The sequence below is a fragment of the Lepidochelys kempii genome, chromosome 9 (genome assembly GCF_965140285.1).
Source record: "Lepidochelys kempii isolate rLepKem1 chromosome 9, rLepKem1.hap1, whole genome shotgun sequence".
Classification (NCBI taxonomy): Eukaryota; Metazoa; Chordata; order Testudines; family Cheloniidae; genus Lepidochelys; species Lepidochelys kempii.
Genome location: NC_136388.1, coordinates 12,496,245 through 12,518,842, shown reverse-complemented (window position 1 = coordinate 12,518,842; position 22,598 = coordinate 12,496,245).

Sequence of the window (22,598 nt, the reverse complement as noted above, 5' to 3'; positions counted from 1 at the left end):
ATTGACTCACTGACTTCAGTGAGTTCTTGCCAGACAGGATGCTACCAAACTAAGTTTCCTTTTACATTTTCTAGGCACTTCCCTTTCTCTGGAGGTGACAGGCATTATCAGGACAGGATTGTATTCCTAACAGCCCAATAGCACCTTATTTCGATGTGACTAGTTTGGAATGTGAGGATGTGACCTTTCGCTTCCCAGCTTATGGCTGCCTCTGCTGCTTAGCCAAAGGCCTTAGCCTAAGAACAGGGCCTCAGACTGTCACAGTAAGAGAAAGACCTTACACTGGCAGACAGTGATTTTGATTCTTTCTTTTATACCTCTATAACTAGCCAAGTGATAAGAATACACCTAAATTCTTAAAGTACAGGCCTTTGCAGACAGGCCTGAATATCTATATCCTAACAGTAAACTCTTCTGGTCAGGCTCAGTTTGTTATTATTATTACCTAGCACAATGTGGTTCTAATCTCAGTTGAGGCATGAGGCTCTACTCTAATACCAATAAAAAATATGAGTATTGCTGTAATGGATCTGGGCACCCATCTGGGGACTGCGCCACAAGAATTGTCATTGCCTTGCAAGAAACTCTGAAGAACATAACATAAGAACGACCATACTGCGTCAGATGAATTGTCCATCTAGCCCAGTAGCCTGTCTTCCGACAGTAGCCAGTGCCAGGTGCTTCAGAGGGAATGAGCAGAACAGATAATCATTAAGTGATTCATCCCCTGTTGCCCATTCCCAGCATCTGGCAAACAGAGACTAGGGACATTTCAGAGCATGGTTTTGCATCTCTGCCCATCCTGGATAATAGCCATTGATGGACCTATCCTCCATGAGCTTATCTAGTTCTTTTTTTAACCCTGTTATATTCTTGGCCTTCACAACATCCTCTGGCTAAGAGTTCCAAAGAGTTGTCACCTTAGAGGGGCTATTACCAGCAGGAGAGTGAGTTTGTGTGTGTGTGGGGGTGGAGGGTGAGAAAACCTGGATTTGTGCTGGAAATGGCCCAACTTGATGATCACTTTAGATAAGCTATTACCAGCAGGACAGTGGGGTGGGAGGAGGTATTGTTTCATGATCTCTGTGTGTATATAATGTCTGCTGCAGTTTCCACAGTATGCATCCGATGAAGTGAGCTGTAGCTCACAAAAGCTCATGCTCAAATAAATTGGTTAGTCTCTAAGGTGCCACAAGTACTCCTTTTCTTTTTGCGAATACAGACTAACACGGCTGTTACTCTGAAACAGATTGACTGTGTGTTGTGTGAAAAAAATACTTCCTTTTGTTTGTTTTAAACCTGCTGCCTGTTAATTTCATTGGGTGACCCCTAGTTCTTGTGTTATGACAAAGAGTAAATAGCACATCCTTATTTATTTTCTCCACACCAGTCATGGTTTTATAGACCTCTGTCATATCCAACTTAGTCATCTCTTTCCAAGCTGAAAAGTCCCAGAATTATTACTCTCTCCTCATATGGAAGCTGTTCATTTTTGTTGCCCTTTTTTGTACCCTTCCCAATTCCAATATATCTTTTTTGAGATGGGGTGACGCGTGGCGAACGGGGGAAGTCCCGGATGACTGGAAAAAGGCTAATGTAGTGCCAATCTTTAAAAAAGGGAAGAAGGAGGATCCTGGGAACTACAGGCCAGTCAGCCTCACCTCAGTCCCTAGAAAAATCATGGAGCAGGTCCTCAAAGAATCAATCCTGAGAGGAAAGTGATCAGGAACATGAGAGGAAAGTGATCAGGAACAGTCAGCATGGATTCACCAAGGGAAGGTCATGCCTGACTAATCTAATCGCCTTCTATGATGAGATTACTGGTTCTGTGGATGAAGGGAAAGCACTGGATGTATTGTATCTTGTCTTTAGCAAAGCTTTTGACACGGTCTCCCACAGTATTCTTGTCAGCAAGTTAAAGAAGTACGGGATGGATGAATGCACTATAAGGTGGGTAGAAAGTTGGCTCGATTGTCGGGCTCAACGGGTAGTGATCAATGGCTCCATGTCTAGTTGGCAGCCGGTGTCAAGTGGAGTGCCCCAGGGGTCGGTCCTGGGGCCGGTTTTGTTCAATATCTTCATAAATGATCTGGAGGATGGTGTGGATTGCACTCTCAGCAAATTTGCGGATGATACTAAACTAGGAGGAGTGGTAGATACGCTGGTGGGCAGGGATGGGATACAGAGGGACCTAGACAAATTGGAGGATTGGGCCAAAAGAAATCTGATGAGGTTCAATAAGGATAAGTGCAGGGTCCTGCACTTAGCACGGAAGAATCCAATGCACAGCTACAGACTAGGGACCGAATGGCTAGGCAGCAGTTCTGCGGAAAAGGACCTAGGGGTGACAGTGGATGAGAAGCTGGATATGAGTCAGCAGTGTGCCCTTCTTGCCAAGAAGGCCAATGGCATTTTGGGATGTATAAGTAGGGGCACAGCGAGCAGATCGAGGGACGTGATCATCCCCCTCTATTCGACATTGGTGACGCCTCATCTGGAGTACTGTGTCCAGTTTTGGGCCCCACACTACAAGAAGGATGTGGATAAATTGGAGAGAGTCCAGCGAAGGGCAACAAAAATTATTAGGGGTCTGGAACACATGACTTATGAGGAGAGGCTGAGGGAACTGGGATTGTTTAGTCTGCGGAAGAGAAGAATGAGGGGGGATTTGATAGCTGCTTTCAACTACCTGAGAGGTGGTTCCAGAGAGGATGGTTCTAGACTATTCTCAGTGGTGGAAGAGGACAGGACAAGGAGTAATGGTCTCAAGTTGCAGTGGGGGAGGTTTAGGTTGGATATTAGGAAAAACTTTTTCACTAGGAGGGTGGTGAAACACTGGAATGCGTTGCCTAGGGAGGTGGTGGAATCTCCTTCCTTAGAAGTTTTTAAGGTCAGGCTTGACAAAGCCCTGGCTGGGATGATTTAATTGGGGATGAGTCCTGCTTTTGAGCAGGGGGTTGGACTAGATGACCTCCTGAGGTCCCTTCCAACCCTGATATTCTATGATTCTATGATCTACATGCAGTATTCAAGGTGTGGGTGAACGATGAATGCATCTAGAAGCAATTTTTGTCTCATTCTCTATCCCTTTCCTAATGATTCCCAACATTTTGTTCGCTTTTTTGTCTGCACTGCACATTGAGTGGATGTTTTCAGAGAACTAGCCACAATGACTCCAAGTTCTCTTTCTTGAGTGGTAACAGCTAATTTAGACCCCATCATTTTATACGTACAATTGGGACTATGTTTTCCAATGTGCATTACTTGGCATTTATCAACACTAAATTTCATCTGCCATTTTGTTGCCCAGCCACTCCGTTTTGTGAGATCCTTTGTAACTCTTTGCAGTCTGCCTTGAGTAGTTTTGTATCATCTGCACATTTTGATAAATAGCAATATCCTGTAAGTTACAGAGGACAGTTGTTTTCATGTCCTGTAACACAACAATAAACAATCATCCATTCCCATGAACTACAGAGAAAAAATTCTCTCGTTACAGAAAGGATTGCTTAGCCTGAGCACTGCAAGCCCGAGTCAGCTGGCACGAGCCATCTGTGGGTTTTTAATTGCAGTGTAGACATACCATTAGTGGTTGGGATGGAACAGTGATATATCTGCAGACTTCTGTGCAGCACGGATCTTGGTGGCCAACTGTCATGACTCAGTGGTGCATAGTTGCTAAAACAAATTCTGTCTCCAGGACATCACAATCCTGAAAATCATTTCCAGTTCTATTATTATTCTCTGCCCAGGGCAATCAGACTTTGGTTTCAAGTGCAGTCAACACTGAATGTCATTCCCTTTGAATATGCTGAACTAACAAACTATGAAATGTATGTAGCCAAATATAGACAGAGATTTCATTCCCATAATGAGCCTCTGTCTGTGCTATGAAATCTCAGTCTCTTTTACATGCTGTAAAGTGAAATAAAAACATACCAGTGATACTTTTTGTATGAAATAATATTCTATTGCATAATGTGTAGGGAAAAACTGAGTTTCATTTTTCCACTCTGATGAGGACAGTGGAAATATGTACTATCCATGCTCAAAAGAGGCAAAGGGAAACAGGGTCTGAACATATTGAAATATTCCTTCTAGTGATCTCTGAACCTCAGAGGATTCAGAGTTGGGATTTGATTTAGATAAGCTTCTGAAGTTTTCCAGAACTTTTCAATCTAGATTTGTGTGAATACTGCAAAACTATACTTGTGAGCATTCACAAAGTTTCTCCAAAGGTTCTCTCAATCCTTGTTGTTTGTTTTCCATGACCGTCCATTGGGTTCACAGAAATCTTAGTGGGAAGTAAAAGTCTTCTGATTAATTTATGGGAATATCTTTTTTTAAAAAAACTGGAAGCCATCTGTTATAAGTCACAAACCTAAAGAAAAGAAAGGTGCAACATTCATCAAATGCATCATTTGCTTTCAATACTTCTTCCGGCTCTCAACCAAACTTTTTGAGCTAGCAAAATTAGGCTGCGCCCCGTTGTCATAACATCCTCTTTTATGGTGGCTTCCATTCCACAAGTCTTTGGGTGGTGCACAGCAAAGATACCTGGCTGTGGTGCTCCAGTGCGCATCTAAGTGGGGACTATGTGAAAGCACGAGTAAGGTCAAATATTAAGCATAGTCCTCCTCACTGAACAGTCCCCATGCACAGCTCCTCCATTATTCACAAGGATAAAAAAAATAGCAAGAATGGGCATGTGCTACGCAACATGGGTCAAATCACTATAAATACAGGCAGTCCTCGGATTTACGACACAACTGGTTCCTGAAAATTGCGTCGTAAGGTGAAACATTGTAACTCGGAACCGGAATACACTCCATTACGGGACCGAGCGTTGTAAAGTCAAAACCAGTTGTCCTATGTCGAATCAGGGTGTCAATTCAGAATCGCTGTAAGTTGAACTCGTACAGTCGAGAACTGTCTGTACGGATATGTTATATAAGTTGAACGCTCTTTGGGACTGGGACTGTATAGTAGGGTGATCTGCCCCTTGCGGGCCTGAGGAGCCAGGGAGCAGAAAGCCCTGGCCTAAGGAGAAGCCCAGCAAGTGGGCGGTGGGCACCTGATTCAGCTAAGCGGCAGTTAACAGAGCTGATTCCTAGCTGGAAGGGATAAGTGAGGCCCCAGCTCCATAAGGGGTTGGAAGGTGTGACAAACACTTCTCTGAGCAGCAGAATGCTGTCATGAGATAAGTAGGCCCTATGATCCCCCAAAGGCTCAGGGAGGGCCATAACCCTAGAGCTACTTGCGGGTTTAAAGGCCCCTGCAGTATCAGTCCAGGTCAGGGCTAATTTTCTATATTTTGTGTGACTGTGTGGCAGAAGAATGAAAGAGCCCGCACAACGAAAACAGTTGGGCATGTCTGACTATTTTGTCCCCAAGTTAGTGGGCAGGTCCACAAGATTACAGACTGTTCTTTTGTTCTGTGTACGTACAGTGCCTAACACGATGGGGCCCTACTCCATGACTGGGTCCGCTTGGTACTACTGCAATAAACATAAATAAAAATACATGATATTCTTGTTATCTGTAGAAATGTTAGACTTTTTTTTTTAATAATCTGGATAAATTCAATTATCTACTTAATGTAAGTGATGCAGGATTGGGCTTCCTATTGGACTTTTATTAATCCTTCCTGCTTAATATTGTAATAAAATTGCCAGGGTATCTAACACTGAAATTGTTCTACATGTAAATGACAAAGAAAGGCTTGAAGAAGAGCTTTGTGTAAGTCTGAAGCTTGTCTCTTTCACCAACAGAAGTCAATCTAATAAAGGATATTGCCTCACCTACCTTGTCTTTCAAATAATAAAGTCAGAAAATCATCTTTCAGGGTATACAGTGGCATCTGAGTGGTAATAACTAATACATAATTGAATTTACATTTTTTGTCAGTGAAAAATTGCAAGTCTGCAGTTTTTCACTGAATTTTTGTTAAGAAATAGACAGTAATATGCACCCCTTTTTCAGGCATTAAAAGCATGACACACAGTGGGCTGTGCTATCTGGACTCAAAGCTCTTTTTTTTTTTTCCAGATTTCTTTTAAAAGGAATTACTTCACAAACACATTGACGCTAGGAATTTTCCCTCTAAATTCTCTGTCTGCACTTTTGGCAGCGACTGCACATACTCGGTTCGGCCCCAGAAGGGTGCTGCAGACAAACGTTGAATCTGCAGAAATGGTTCCAAATTGAAACATTCAAAATGCTGCTATATTTCCCTGGTTCTCTGATGTTTAGAAATAAACATTGGCAGTGCTTATTTAGAAAGATCGGGGTATTTTTTTAGCATGGCATCAACATGCTTTTCTCCAAATAGCCGTGGTCTGCCATTTGCATGAATGAAAAGTATAGACTTGTAAACCTGCCCAATTAGAAATAGAAAAGACAAAACAAAAATGTTGAACATTCTTGGGACATTAGGGATGAGCTTAGTTTGAAATTGCTGCAGTGTTATTGAAACTATGCTTTTCCAAAAGTCTCAAATGAATTCTCTATTGTATGAAATACATCTCGCAAAGAAATTCTGGAATAAATATTAAGTGCATGCAATACTTTCAGCAGGTGAATATTAAAAGTCCACTGTGACTGTACCTTTAAATGCAGTCTGCAGCAGATCCTCTGCTGGTATAAACTGACTTCAGTGGAATTATGCCAATCAACACCAGCTGAGGATCTGGCCCTTTATATCTCAGCTTTTTGAGCAAGGAGAATTAATATTCTGTTCAGTGCATTTTCCTCTGGCTCCCTCCTCAGTTCCTATCCTACGTTCATAACTAATCTCTGGAACCGAGGCTTTCACTGTTTTCCCAAATTTAGGGGCCTGATTCAAAGACTATTGAAGTCAATGGGAATTGTTCCATTAATTTCCATGGGTTTTAGATAAGACCTTTAATCTGCAAATTTTAATTTTGCTTCCTCCTGCCTCTCATGTTCATACTCCGCCAGCTTTCCCTTCGGACAGACTGCAGGCTGATTCTGATCTTACTTACACTAGGGTTAATCCAGAGCAGTTCCATTGAAATCAGTGGAGTTCCACCAGTTTAAAAAGGGAATGAGACAAGAATCAAGCCCCCTTTTCTCTGAATCACTCCAATCAAGAGACTGAAGAGTCACAATTTGTTGGTGAAGCTATGCACACCGTGTTCTTTGCAGGTAATGTTACAGATACAGCGAGGTGGTGGAGGAAATGTACAGCCTATATTTATCCTCTGCATTTAGAGATGCATTTTACAAGGGGGTAAGATGATTTTGAAAACATACGTAATGTCCAAAGTCTGCTCTCAGTTATATTGGTGTAAATTCCGAGTAACTGTTGACTTCAATTTTACATGATCAGAAATGGGACTCTTTAACTCAAGATGAGAGAGAAGGGAACATGAGTTTTGTATCTGCAGCATTTTTCCAACCTTCCTATTTTTGTGAACAAACTCCACTAAGAAAATAGCACTCGATGACCCACTCCCCCTTGCACTTAATGAATGAGTTAAATATTAAAACTGACAATAGGTGAACCAGTTTGGATAAAGTAAGAACTGGCCCAAACTTTTGCCATAAACTTAAACTGAAACTTTATGATTCAAAAATATCCAGGAGGAGATCAGACAAATATTTATAGCGACAAATAGAATATCCAGTTATAATTATTAATGATGATAAATATATTAGAAAGGCTATTAAGCCTCATGCTTCAGGGTTTAAGATGATCTCTGACTATCAGAGATCAGGATGTGACCTAAAACGGGTGGTGTATGTGGAAGGGGACGGTTATATCACATCTGCCTACTGGGGGTGGGGAGGTCTTACACTATCCTCTGAAGCACCAGTAGTGTCCGCTGCCAGACATGTTGCTAGACAAATTCAGACTAGAAATTAGGTAAACATTTTTAACTGTGAGAGTAATTAACCATTGGCATAACTTACCAAGAGCCATGGTGGATTCTCCATCATTGGCAATTTTAAAATCAGGATTGGAAGATTTTCTGAAAGATATGTTCTAGGAACTATTTTGAGGAAGTTCTAGTCCTGTGTTATACACAGGGTCAGACTAGATGATCACAGACCTTGGAATCTATGATACTGGACTAATTGGACCTCAATTTTGATCCAATATGGCAATTCCTATATGCCTTCCTTACTATATAATTATTTTTCATTTTCATACAGTTTTGCATTCCCCATTCTGGTTGGAACTCAGAGCAGAAGTCCTAAACTACTGATCTTCACCATATATTTCTGGCCCAAGCAGAAGGTATAGGAATCAGAAGTTTTTGGCAAAAGCCATTTTTCATTAGACTTCCAGCCAACTTTCTCAGACTCAAGAGATTACACTAAGTTTGGATACACATCTGAACTTTTGCTCGTCACCAATGTTTCTCCACCTGTCAATGGAATGACGTCTGTACTGAATTTTTAATTAAAATAATCCAACAAAACCTAGTTACATTTAAAGTAAGGCCCCTATTACACTTCCACAGTGATGGGAATGGCCCTTAGTGAAAATGAGAATGAATATATTAGAATATAATTTGTGGGGCCATTAATTGGTCTAAAATGTTGAAGGGGCCAAACTATATAGTAGCATTGTCCAATGTCATCAATGCTTAGGTGTAAGGATAAGTGAAAATATTCAGTACATGAGTACATACTAAACCGCAGATCCATTGACTTGGGCTAGCCATAGAAAAGGGACTTCTTTATGCTTGACTAGTTCTTACACAAATAATACATTAAAAAGCAATTTAATTCTGGTCACAGGTAGCATGGCCTCTCCTTAACATTTATTCTTGGTAGCTAGGATCATATTTAATGTGAATTTGGAGTCTGAATGCATTCATCTTTAGTCTTCTTTCCTTCATTGTGTGTTTTTAGAAGAAATATATTTGTTTTATAGTTTCTCAGTTATGTCTCTTGATATAAGTGCTTCCTTGCTCTCCTTCCCTCTGGCTTGTTTACAAAGGGAATGCAAACTTGACCTTGATTTTAAGGTCAATGCTTTTTCAGACTGTACAGTCAGCAGAGAGTAGGGGGGAAAAATCAATGTGAAACATATTAGAAGTATAAGAGTAATGCATAATTGCTGGGAAGTCATGCTGGAAATGGAAACAACTGAGGTAATTCTTAAAGGAAAGGACAACACGCTGATATACCTTTTGTTGTAAGAAAAAAAATCTATTCATTTTCCATTCTGCACCCTTTTTTGTTCTCATTCCCATACATGTTCATTGTTATTGTGATATGTTTTGTAGGGCTGTAATTGGTAATGTCTGAGCTATTTACAATGCAAACCTAGGAACTGAACAGGAGGTTAGTGCTGTAAATGAGATGTGATCTGCCCTTTATTCAATCTATCTTCTCCTGCACCTCTACTTCTTGCATCTCATACAAGCCTTTCTGTCCCCATGGTCTTAATTCAGCTGCTATTGAAACCAGTGGAAGCTTTAGCAATGGATAGGCCTCACGTTTGGTTCTGCATTTAGGCTCTGATCCTTCACACGCTTCGGCCAGTGCAGAACTTTAAACACTGGCTGAGTGCAGCTAAGTATTCAGGCCTGAGTTTTGGCCACACCAGGACCTGTCTGTCTGGAATGAGGTCCGCACTGAATGTTTTAATTAAAATAATCCAACTGAACCTATTTACATTTACAGGAAGGCCCCTCTTACGCTACCAGAGTGGTGAAAATGGTCTGTAGTGTAAATGAAAATGAGGCCCTCTGTATTTTGTCATACTAGGCACCACTTCTATGTATATCATTTTGAAGGTTACAAATGTGCTTTTATCACAAATAAAACTCATTCTGAATGAATCAACAGGACAGACAAGAAGTGACCACACAGCACATCAGATACCTGACAACATTAATTAGGATGTCAGCCACCGACATTTGTGATGGATAAAATAATGTTTGTCATCAATGGATTTACAAATGATTTTCCCTCCTTTGCCCTTTCTCCCTTTGCGGAGATGGGCCAATTTAAAATAATTATAATAATAATAATAATAATAATAATATAGGTTCCATTTGGTTCAAAGTCTAGTAATTTCAGATGTGTCCTAGCTGCTAGTGCATTTTCAACTATAATGGACTACATTTACCCCTAGTTTAACTCAACTGACCTCACTGGAGTTACACCAGGGCAGGATTTGGTCAACGGGGCCAAATTCAACTCTCATTTACACAAATGCCACTCCAGCATGCCATTGGGATTACACCAGCATAAGAGAAAACAGAGTTTGGCTCAGGGATGAAAGTAACTTAAAGGACTTACCGGTACGCCAGAGTCCTGAGCAGGGGCATGGCCTCAACTGGAAGAGGCAGAGCCTTTAAAGATTTAAAGGCCCCAGGGCTCCAGCTGCAGCTGGGAGCCCTGGGGCCTTTAAATCACCCCCAGAGCTCCCAGCTCCAGAGGCGGCTGGGAGCTCCGGGGTTCAGGGGTGATTTAAAGGGCCTGGGGCTCCAGCCACCACTACCACAGCGGAGCTCCGGGCCCTTTAAAATGCTGCCCGAGCCTGGCTGCCGGAGCCTCAGGGTAGCAGCGGCAGGGCTCCGGCGGTGATTTAAAGGGCCCAGGGCCCCCCGCAGCGGCTGGAGCCCCTGGCCCTTTAAATCACTGCCGGAGCCCTGCCACTGCTACTCTGGAGCTCCCGCAGTGGGGCTCGGGAGGCGATTTAAAGGGCCCGGGGCTCCGGCTGCTGCAGGGAGAACCGGGGCCTTTAAATCACCAGCCTGGGGAAGCCGGTCCAGTCCGGTACGCCGTACCAGCTCTTGCCAGTATGCCGTACTGGACCGTACCGGTGTACTTTCACCTCCGGTTTGGCTCGATATATTTAAATACTAATGAACTGCTATGGCATTAATATCTAAGTGAGACTTATTACACATGCTTATGTAATTTTCAGTTAATTAAACAGCGATAGAATATATCAGCTGTATTCTCAATGCTGTTCAAAAGTGTCTTTTAAAAAGCAATTAATATTTAATAAAAATATTATAGTTTTTCTAAAAGTCATAATTAAATGCATACATCTTTACGGTGCTTACAAGTGCTATATCTGTCACTGCCAGGAACTTGCATCATAACTGCTTTCTACCATTGACATACTGTTTGAATGGTAAATTTCCATAAATCATTCCTTCAGAGCCTGTGCCCCATTCTCAAACATCAGCATGGAAGATGTTAGGTTAGCTCAAGGAGTAGAAATTACTGAAGGAAGCTGTGAGACACAGTATATAGTGTAAAAATCAGAAATGCTTTCCTTTCCATGGCAAAGACTCTAACATAAAAAGCTGAATATGAATTTTGAAGGTTTAGCCATCTCACTGTGGTCCATAAGACATTAAAAAGCGAGAGCTAACTTTTTCCTGCTTTTGTATCATTCTGTCTCAGATATGGCTTCACTCTAAGATTTAGTAAACTCATGCCAGCGTACACCTTACAGAGATGAATGAAATGTTTGCATTTCACTCAGATGTGAGTGGGCAATTGATGCATGCAGTTCTGAATGACTCGCTTTAATTACATCCAAACTAAGGTTATGTCTACACTGCAGACCTTACAGCGGCACAGCTGTACAACTGAAGCTGCGCCACTGTTAGGTCTCCCATGTAGCTGCTCTGTGCCGACGGGAGAGCTCTCCTGTCAGCATAATTAAATCACCCCAACGAGCAGCGGTAGCCATGTCAGCAGGAGATACTCTTCCGCCGACATAGCGCTGTCCACACCGGCGCTTTTGTCAGTGAAACTTATGTCGCTCAGGGGTGTGGTAGTGTAGACATAACTCCTCTTTGCATTTGGTTCTTAGGCTATTTCACAGACTCATAGGGTGAGTATGTCCAAAGTTGGGTGCCTAAATCTGTCTCTAAGCCATCAAAGATGATGATCCTGATATAACCCCAATAAAGTAAATGCTATCAGTATCCCTGGCCTTAGCTGGTGGTGTGTGCGCTTTCTGCAACGTGGCCTTGCAAACACCACAAACTAGGGCAGGAAAGGGAACTCTTTTTGTTCAGAATCTGTGAGCACAATCTGGTGGCCCTGCTGTTGGCTCCAGTTAATGGGAGGAGAAGGGTAGCTGTGGTTGCAAACGATATAATTGTTGCCCCTGCGGTAACACCACTTCTGTTGCTCTTGCCACAGCTGTAGAAACAACATCCCCTGCCACTCATGTTGCCTCCTCCACTTCCTTCAGTGAAAATAAAATGCTTCTTTGTGGTGTGGGGGTGGGTGGAGTTTGTTGGTGTTGCTGAAAAGTCTATGTAGCCCCAATTCTATTCCATCCTGTTTTTCTCTGTTTGGTCCTTTCACCCTTCTCTGACTGACCCTCCACAGATATGACCCATTATCCATTTCAGTTTCTTTCTAACCCATGAAATAAGGAAGAAGAGAAACCCCCCAACCCATGCTGATTTCACTGCTTGATTATAAAACTCACACTGATCAAACAGGTTTCAGAGTAGCCGCCATGTTGGTCTGTATCTGCAAAAAGAACAGGAGTACTTGTGGTACCTTAGAGACTAACAAATTTATTTGAGCATAAGCTTTCGTGAGCTACAGCTCACTTCATGAGATGCATGCAATGGAAAATACAGTAGGGGGGTTTTATATACACAGAGAACATGAAACAATGGGTGTTACCATACACACTGTAACGAGAGTGATCAGGTAAGGTGAGCTATTTACCAGCAGGAGAGAAAAAAACCTTTTGTAGTGATAATCAAGGTGGGCCATTTCCAGCAGTTGTCAAGAAATATAACTGTTTCCCCTACTTTTGTCACCGCATAGCTCTAATAAAAATATAGCTAGATTTCAAGTGAGGCCCCTACTGTGAACAAGGAGAAATCACTGCAGACCAAACTGTGGTCTGTAATGCAATCTGTCTGAGCTTAGTTACCCTAGATATTGCAAGTGTTGCATTGTAGTGCATTTTGTTATGGGACATCTTACATACATGGCAAAGTTGGCACTAAATGTGACTTTGTAGCTGAAAATGCCAAAGGAATGTGGCAGCTATCATTTAAAAGAGAACAAATTGTCAGCGCTGATGACAATAGGTATGAGGTAGCTGTGTTGTTATTAATTACTGGTGCTGTGTTAGCACTTAGAAGCCACAGGAACAGACGAGGAATCCACTGTGCTAGGCGCTGTACAGAGAATAAAAGGATGATCCCCATCCCAAAGAGCTCACAATCGAAATACACCTGAATTTTATCTAAGTTAGGACATCTGTTTAAATACCTGTTTAAAAAATGGTTTCTGCTAGCATGGGATAAACATGAATTGTCTTGTTAACAAGGAGCGAGCAAAAGCACATTAAACCCATGACAAAAAAACTGTTAAGACCATCTACTGTACCAAGTACTCACTTTTTGTACCTAGCATTGAAAATAGTCTGCCATCGCCTTTTCTAACGGAGGTCGAACATGCTTTTGGCCTGGTTTGTACTGATCAGGGAAAGCATGTTAAACCTGGCTTAGCAGAACCCGAAGCTGAATTTTGTATGAGGATTCAGATTTAAGTTTATACAACTGCTTTCTCTCATGTGTATTTTTTCAAGATTATATTTTCCTTTCATAGCTAAGAAAATGTATATTTCAACTTGTTTATCTTTAGGACTTTTTAAAAATCTATTTAATTAAACTTGTATTAGACATTTAGACTGTGAACACACAATTACAGATGCAAAAACTGTGCAGGCAAATGTAGGCCTAATTTATATGTGCAATAGCCATGGCGGTGTATGCAGATCATGTAGTTTTACATGCAAGTGGCCATGTTATATAAGCAGCTGGTCATTTGAATCGAGAGCTACCCAACTTGCATATAGAGTCATGGTAATTTGCTCACGCAAAGTAGGCATACAACTAGGTGTGTACAGCTCTGGAAATCTAGAACTTACTCCCTGACTTAGTTTTTGTCTAGTAACCCTCCACATCCTAGGGTAAAACCCACGGAAGCAGGACAGTAGCTTACAGAGCAATACAAGGTATAGAAGGCAGGATCTGTGAGCAAATCAGAGCCAATCCCAACTAGACCTCAGGTATTCCTACAGGCCAACCTCCATGCTGGCTGTGTGATCAGTTTATGGGCTCATCCAACACAGCAGCATATTACCATACTTTCCCAGGTGAATTAAAGCCGTGATGGGGGTGTTAATACTGGTCAGCTCACCATGAATATCTTTGGCAATTTGCTGAGGAGCTCAGCTTCCTTTCTCAGGGTCGCATGTGAGACCAAGACTTAGATCCTCAGCAGTGTTTAGGCATCTAACTGCTATAGAAATCATTGGGAGTTAAGCACCTAAATGCCTCTGACGATCTAGGCCCAAGTGACTGCTCTCTGGATGCCCTGTCTGCAGCCTGCCATTCTCCATGTTATATGGGGAATCTCTGGAAGCCTCCAGTTTTGGTGTCAGAGGGGTGTCTGTCCACCTGAGGGCGGGGGGAAGCATGCATACTCCCCGCAATCCCAGGAACATCTGTTGCCTTTTGCCTGTGTAAAGGGGAGCATCATCCCCTAGACATGCCAACCTTAAGTCACTATGTGCCCTATTTAGTTATTTAAACAATAAAGGAGGGAAATAATTCAAGATTATCTGATATAAAATGATCAAGGTGGCTCAGTAATTCACAGAAAAAGGCACTGAGACAATACTATGGCCCTATTAGACAACAGCATAAACACATTCAGCTACGCAACTCAGACCTTCCTGCTTTACACATGTAATTAGGTTGTTTCCATGGTAATGATCTAATTATGGTCTTCTCGGCTTTGTGTAATCACATTTGCTGCATTTTGGCAGAGCTGTTTTCCTTATTTTTGAACAGCAACACTTGGCAAGATGTTCTTTCTGAAGCTGAATAATGATCTCCTGTGATAAAAACCTACCTTTCAGAGATTTTATTAAATTTATTTTTATTTAAAGAGGGCTTATACAGCTGGTAGAAGACATAAATATATGGAGAAAGAAACGTTTTCCCCAAGTGAATCATGTTCCAGCTTCCTCCCTGGGCTCAGTATATGATTGTTTATAATGACTATTTATTACAGTGTGACCCAGTAGCTAGGGCAGTGGATTGGGTCGCAAGACACCTGGGTTCTATTCCCAGTTCAGACACTGAGCCGATGAGTGACCCTGGGCAAATCACTTCCCCTCTCTGTGCCTCACTTCCTCTCATTTGTACGATGTGGGTAAATGACACTGATCTCCTTTGTAAAGTGCTTGGGTCGGTAGAGGAAGACGGAATGCTCAGATTCCATGGTAGCTGGTGCTTGCATGAATTTATTACACTCGATGCACTTTTGTGCAGGAGAGAAGTTTATTGTGACTCTTAATCCCTTCTAAAACACCTTCAAGTGAAAGATCTGGCCCTTAATTACCATTAATATAGAGTTATGAAGCTTTCTCACAAAACAAAACCTATTTCCCAGCTTTAGCACTAAGGGACCTGGAGAGGCATAGAAAAGCAAAGGTCGGGTAAGAAAAACTCGTGAAATCCATGCAGCAGCAGCAGAGCGGTAGGCTGTATTCACTCAGAAATGTATTGCAATTGACAAGGCTATTCAAGGAAAGATACTTGATTAGTGTTGCCATGACAACAGAAAACACCTGGAAAAGATCTATTAAGTGATATAATGACGTCAAGCCAAGGAGCAGGACCAAATTCTGCTCTCAGTTTATAGTGGTGAGTCAATGGAATTACTCTAGTGTGACTAAAGACAGGGAAAAAAAAGGAGTACTTGTGGCACCTTAGAGACTAACAAATTTATTTGAGCATAAGCTTGCTCACAAAAGCTTATGCTCAAATAAATTTGTTAGTCTCTAAGGTGCCACAAGTACTCCTTTTCTTTTTGCGGATACAGACTAACATGGCTGCTACTCTAAAGACAGGATTTGATCCCCATACCTTAAACACTAAAGGATTCTCAGCAGAAGTAAGTTGGAAATCATACAAATATTTTTATAGCCTTTGTAAGTGAGATTTTTATAATGTATTGAATATTCACAGAAAAGCATTACAGACTTATTCCTTTGAGGGATTAACTAGAATGGCAGCTTTCTGAAGAAGTGTCATATAACTCATTTTTGGCACCTACCCCAGGGTCTATCAATTGAAATATCCACCCCTAAATATTTATAGAGATCTTTTCAAATAAAAAATGAGGGGGTTGAATTTCAAGGTCCCACTAAGCAGAATTCACCTTTCGAAAGATTGTTTTTGGAAGGGATTGGAGGAGGGAAGAAATCCCTGCTTTATCATCACGGAGACAGATAATAGATAGCTGCTTAACTTCCTTGGGGCCCCCCATCGAAAAGCTATCCTAGATCGCTGTAATGATAATGACCGGCATTTGTATTTTAGAAGATTGACACTTCTGAAATATCATATTGCACTCAAACCCACAATAAGTGATTTTCTGATGCATATAGAATACCAATTATTACTAAATTCAAATAAAAATATGTTTGGATGGGATTCTCAAAAACACTCAGCAATGGTTTATCTTTGCTACCAGTGAAGTCAATGCGCACTTTCTCTGAGCACCTCATAGTGGGTTACAAACATTAATTAATCCAACTCTAAGATCCCCTTGTGGAATATGACGGGTACATATAGCAAGTTGGTTCTCCGTCCTTCTCCTCCCATATACAGCCATCTCCTGGATGTGTTACAGTTCAGGACATATTAACCCTGTACAAAAGTAGGAGAAGTGAAGAGGAATGATCATGTAAAAGTCAGAGGAGAGGTATGTTGTGAAATGTGAATATCTGAGTTGGAAGCTGGTGCTTTCCTCAGACTCCTCTCTCACGATGCATATGCTGATAATACTTTGCAAAGCACCAGAGGGATCATACTGGGCCAGATTTTCAGAACTGCTTGGTACCCACGCCTGGGGTCAGATCTCCTACAAGAGCTCGGCTCCCATTTAGGCAGCTAAGTGAAGTGACCAGATTTTCCCAAGTGCTCAGCATGTAGCATCTCTCCTTGTTCTCAGTGGGAATGGTTGCAAACTGAGCTCTTCTATAAATCTACCCACTTCATTCAGTCCCCTCCATGGGAGCTGAACTCTTTTGAAAATCTGCCCCAAACAATGCAAATTACACTCGTAATAAGCCTCCCAATTCAATTGTACACACGTCTCCCCTCTCCTCATCCAAAAGTCTGCCGAAAAATCCCTTTCCTGCTCTGCATCCCCAGCCATAATGACCTCACCCCACCACAGCGAGACCAATGCACATCAGTGGGAGTTTTGACTGAAGGAGGTCCTCTGTGTTCTTTCCTGATTGGATTATAGTCCCTGCTTGCCCTTAAGGACCAGTTCTGTGAGGTGCTGAGCATCTTTCCCTCCCATGGAGTGCAGTGGCAGTGTGGAATGCTCCCCACCTCAGATAATAAGTCTCTTATACGGTGCGATTAACAGAGTCCTTTTTAATGTAACAGCCTTTATATGTTCTTATACTATGCCCTTCACTGTGTTATCTGAGCACATGACAGAGTGTACCCTATTGTACCACGCTGCATACATGTCCATGCTGGATACATCCATGTTCACTAACAATAATCAACATCTCTCTCCTTCCTGGTGCCAAACACTTATGAAACTAAAACCAAAATTAAGGAGTCTACTCTGCATTCAGCATGTGTGTGTGTGAGATCTTCATTAATGCCAGCAGGGGTTTTGCCTTATGCATTCTGATGGAAAAGAAACCAGACCTCTGACTTTATTCTGCCCTGGTTTATATCTTACACAACCCAGATATTTGCATAATACATACCAGAACCGCAATGTGACATGTGCCTCTCCATTAAGTGTATGCGGACTCTGTATGCTGCCTGTCTGTGTCAATTTCAGGGAGCTCTGCAGCTGCAGGAAGACAATTTTCCAATTGGATGTGTGTAAGTTAAAGCTGACACTCTGCAGCTTTAACTCGTGGATGAAACCTGAGCCTCACTCATGCCCTACGCATCAGATAACCTTAACAACATGATCAATACAGCTGGATAATTACAACTAATAGGAAAGCTAAGTGTATGTTTCCAGTTTCTCATCAAAATAGAAGGCTACTTACCGGTTTCTGACCTGGCTTACACACATAAAGGAGAATTAACTGACAGCCCACAAGAAACCAGTACAGTAAAATCTCGTTTACACAAACTGTCCCAAGCTGAAATTTCCGTTCATCTCAATCTAGCTCAAGTATCCTGGTAGGAATTGCTTATTCTCTAGATAAAGTGCCCTGCCAGCCCAAGGGCTTAATCCAAAATCCACTGAAGTCAATGGAAAGACTTCCACTGACGTCAATGGGCTTTGGATCAGGCCTCAAGAGACTAAGAATTGTTTCATGTTAAGAGTGCTGGACCAGGAGTCAGGTCTTTTAGGTTCTACTCCAAGCCCTGCCATGGACTTGCTGTGTGACCTATGAAATTCACTTAACTTTTCTGTGCCTGTTTCCTGTAAATTGGGACTAATCATGACTAGCTCATTATTAACAATATTCATGATTGTTATAGAGGATAGTCGCAGGGCAAGTCTACGATACAGTGCTACTCCGATGCAGCTGCACTGCCGTAGCACGTCTATTGAAGACACGGTATGCCAACGGGAGACCACTCTCCCGTCAGTATAATCACCCCACCTCCGGGAGAGGTGGAAGCTATGGCGGCGGGAGAGTGTCTCCCACCAACATAGCACCAGTGTGGACAGCGCTTAGGTCGACGTAACTTATGTCACTCAAGGGAGTGTCTTTTTCACACCCCTGAATGACGTAAGTTGCATCAACTTACGCGGTAGCATAAACCAGCCCTCACTTTGCTCACTTGGAACCTGCCTGAGCATGGTTTGTTCGGCCGGAGCTCACAATGTGAAGGGGGAACCCAGACTAGATTTCATAATAGAGAAACACTTGCAGATTTCTAGGGGGTTGATGATGTGGACAGCAACCAACCGGTGGCTCCACCCCCGTCCCCTACTCTTCTCTCAAGGAAGAGGCTTTCACAAGGATGGAGGGAGGGAGGCTGGTGCAGCTTGGGCGCTATTCACCTTCCTCCAGCCAAAGAGTGGCCTATTTTGGTGAAAATTCTACAATTTCCGTGTGTGTGTGCGCGTGTTTTCAAGAATGCATGGCCTGGGCCCAGTTTGTGGTTGATGCAAAAAATCAAGATCCTAAAACGTTGTATCTTGGTTTAAAATATGCTAGTCAAATTTCCGACCAGCGTGATTTCAAACAGACAAGACAAGGAACCTTTTAACATGCCAATAAACCCTGAATGTGAGGCTCATGGATCCTGAAACTGTGCTACAAACACAGTGCAACATAATTCACTTTTCTAAATAACTGAAAAGGTAGAATATTATCCTGTGAAAACCTCAGGGCTTTCAAACTGTGCTTGTTAATCCCATTTCCTATTTGTTTCCCAAACACAAGCTGACCTTTTGCTTTTCATGTGTTTGGACTGCTAACAGTTGAAAGAAGATTGCCCACTGCAAACATTTCATTAGGAACAGTTACAGGATGTATAGCACCATTTTACACTTTGCTGGGAAACTTGTGTCAGCCTCTTGGTGCATTGAATTATTATGCTGGACGACGCACTGAAGAGGAGTCAACACACTCTAATGACAAAATGACTATTCCCAAGATGAAGGTGTACAGTACTATCCGCAGAGCAGTGCCACACACTGCATCAAGTGAAAGGCAAATGGTCTTTCAGTTTTCACATTAAATTAAATGGGATCCCATAGGGACCCATGAACCTTTTACACATTAGTATTGTGGGGCTGGAAGTTTTTTGGATGGCTATTGTGAGCTAATTTTCAAGTTGGAAATTGGTTCTTTAAAAATATTTCCTGGCTTCAGCAGCACCAAGGACTGGCATAGCTGCACACTGAGATAAGTGCTTGAAGATGTCAGACAGCTGAAATACTAATGTACTGTGCTAGCAAAGCGAATGGGCCAAGCTCTATCATCTCAACTGTTTTAGGGCTAAATTACACCATCAAACGGGCGCACACCGCTCCTACTGACAGACGGATGGCATTCCCAAGTTTTTGTGCTTTTCTGAAGCTGATTTGAACTATCAGCTACTCCCGGGTCTGCAAAATTGCCCTTATTAAAAAAATAAATACTGCTGTAGTCTGCTAAATGTCCGATGGCTCAATAGCCTGCTTCAGCTTAAAACTACTTACACTTTTCTGTTAGTTGCTTTTTCTGGTACTCCCATCTCTCCCAGGCTGCGAGTTTCACCATTTCACAACTCAGGCTCAATGGGCCAAATTCAGTATCTAGGCATTGTAAGTTATGCATCGATAAGGCCCTGATGCAGTCCACCCTCCATTGAAGTAGATGAAAAGGCACACATTAGTTCCAGTCTGCATTGAATCAGGCCCGAAGTGGGGCTTGTAGTTGGGCGATATGAGAAATATGGGTGAACTCTCTCTCTCCCTTGAAGCATAAGCCTCAATTCAGGCTTCAGGAGGGTTTAAAATAAAAAAGACAGTGATAACTCCATCGCAACATGGAAGCAAAATGACTACAGATACCTGCAGTGCAATGACATCTATAATGTATACATTAAACACTGTCAGAGAAACCACCCCTTACACATGGACACAGGCTCAGGACATACACAGAGCATATGAATACACAGAGAGGTCAATAGGGTGGTTGTGGCATAATTCATGAGATTTCTTGAAGTCTGTCACAAATCTCAGACAAGTCAGGCAAGAGCAGTACTGGGGAAGTCTTTTAATTAGTCCTTCGCTAAATTGGAGGCTCTGTTGTAAAATTCACTCTTAGACATTGCACCCAAAATTTATAACCTTTCAAATCAAAGGAACATCTCAGGCTCTGGGCTTCTGCTAATTCGGGGTGTTAATGATAAAGAGCTAGACTCAAAAGGGACACGTTAGACTATTATTTGAAAGATTCAGAAACTCTTCTCAATGTGCTACCCACTGCAGATGAATCCACAGGATGTATGGAACCCCCACTAGCCCAGCTCATACTGGGATATTGCCGAGAACTCTGTGCTGGACGTGGTGAAGTGAGGAAGCTACACTTATTCATAGGAGGCAGATCCTGCCCTCTGCCCTGCTCTGGGTGTGGAGGGCCCTGGATGCAGTGGGACTGATGCAGTTCAGCTACACAGGATTGGAAGAGGGCCATGCTTTGGGGAGCATGGGTTTCTTTAACACTTGCTAGATAATGACTCGACCGGGGCTCGCAGCTTCACAGCACACAATGGTGGCCACGGTATGGCAATTCATGGGCTGGGGCCAATGAATCTGAGATTACATCGATCCAACAATTCACCTCCATGCAAGGGGAGCGTACAGATTACCGTTACCACTGCACCATGGATGAGGGATAAGGAGGAATTCCTGGTACCTAGTTTTGCTGCAGCAGTACCCTGTGGGCAGTACAGATATAGCCTACCAGCTATGGCAATTACAGAAGAAGAAGAAAGACCTTAGCGACATTGTTGGGCTAAAGATGTTCTTAGGCCCTTTCCTGTAGTGAAACTTGTCTTCTGGGGAAAGTGCGTGTTGTGAAGGTTGAAATCTCTTATTACAAAGATGTTTCCACTGTATTATCAATGTTCCATTCTGTATAAAAGCCATTAAAAATTAGAGCCTGTAGAGGAAACACAGAGAGACAATCTGTCATTGTCATGAGCATAGTTTTATAACACGGGGGTGGGGGAGGGTATAGCAATTCTTCTCTACTTTTGAGAAATGGTTAATTGGATAAAATAACCAATGTGGAAATAACTGGAGCAGTGGGCTGGGATTCAGGGCACCTTGGAAGCTCAAGTGTGTTAGCTTTCCCTTGCACAGAGGCCAAAAAGAGACATGAACACACAAAAGACAAATTTCCCAAACCAGACATAGTCCAACCCTTCTATACCTACTATAACTGTGAACATCTCCTAAATGGCAGAATAGCCAGTGTCTATCAAATAAAAAAGAAAAGGAGGACTTGTGGCACCTTAGAGACTAACAAATTTATTTGAGCATAAGCTTTCATGAGCTACAGCTCAATGCATCCGATGAAGTGAGCTGTAGCTCACGAAAGCTTATGCTCAAATAAATTTGTTAGTCTCTAAGGTGCCACAAGTCCTCCTGTTCTTTTTGTGGATACAGACTAAATACGGCTGCTACTCTGAAACCTGTTTATCAAATGAAACTCACACCAAAATTATTCACATTATCAACAGCCCAACTCCTGACTTTTTGAAAAATCATAAAAAATATAAAAATGGCTTATGCACCAGCTGGAAAGGCTATTACTTTATTACGGCTAGAGGATTGGGAGGCAGGACTTCTGTGCTTCACCTTTTCCATCACCAGCAAAGACTGCTTTCCACAGGAAAAATGCCGAAACTCTGTGCACGTCAGACAAACTGGGATTTGACATGATATTACGTGGTCCAGGCAAAAATTCACCATTTTCAAAGTGACAGTTTTTTGTGGCTAAAAGACACTTCTCCATTAGCAATCAAAGAAAAGAGGCTTTTGTGGTTAAATACATTTTCTATTGAGCAAAATCCTTTTCATTATGATTTGTGCTTGAAAATAAAAGAAAA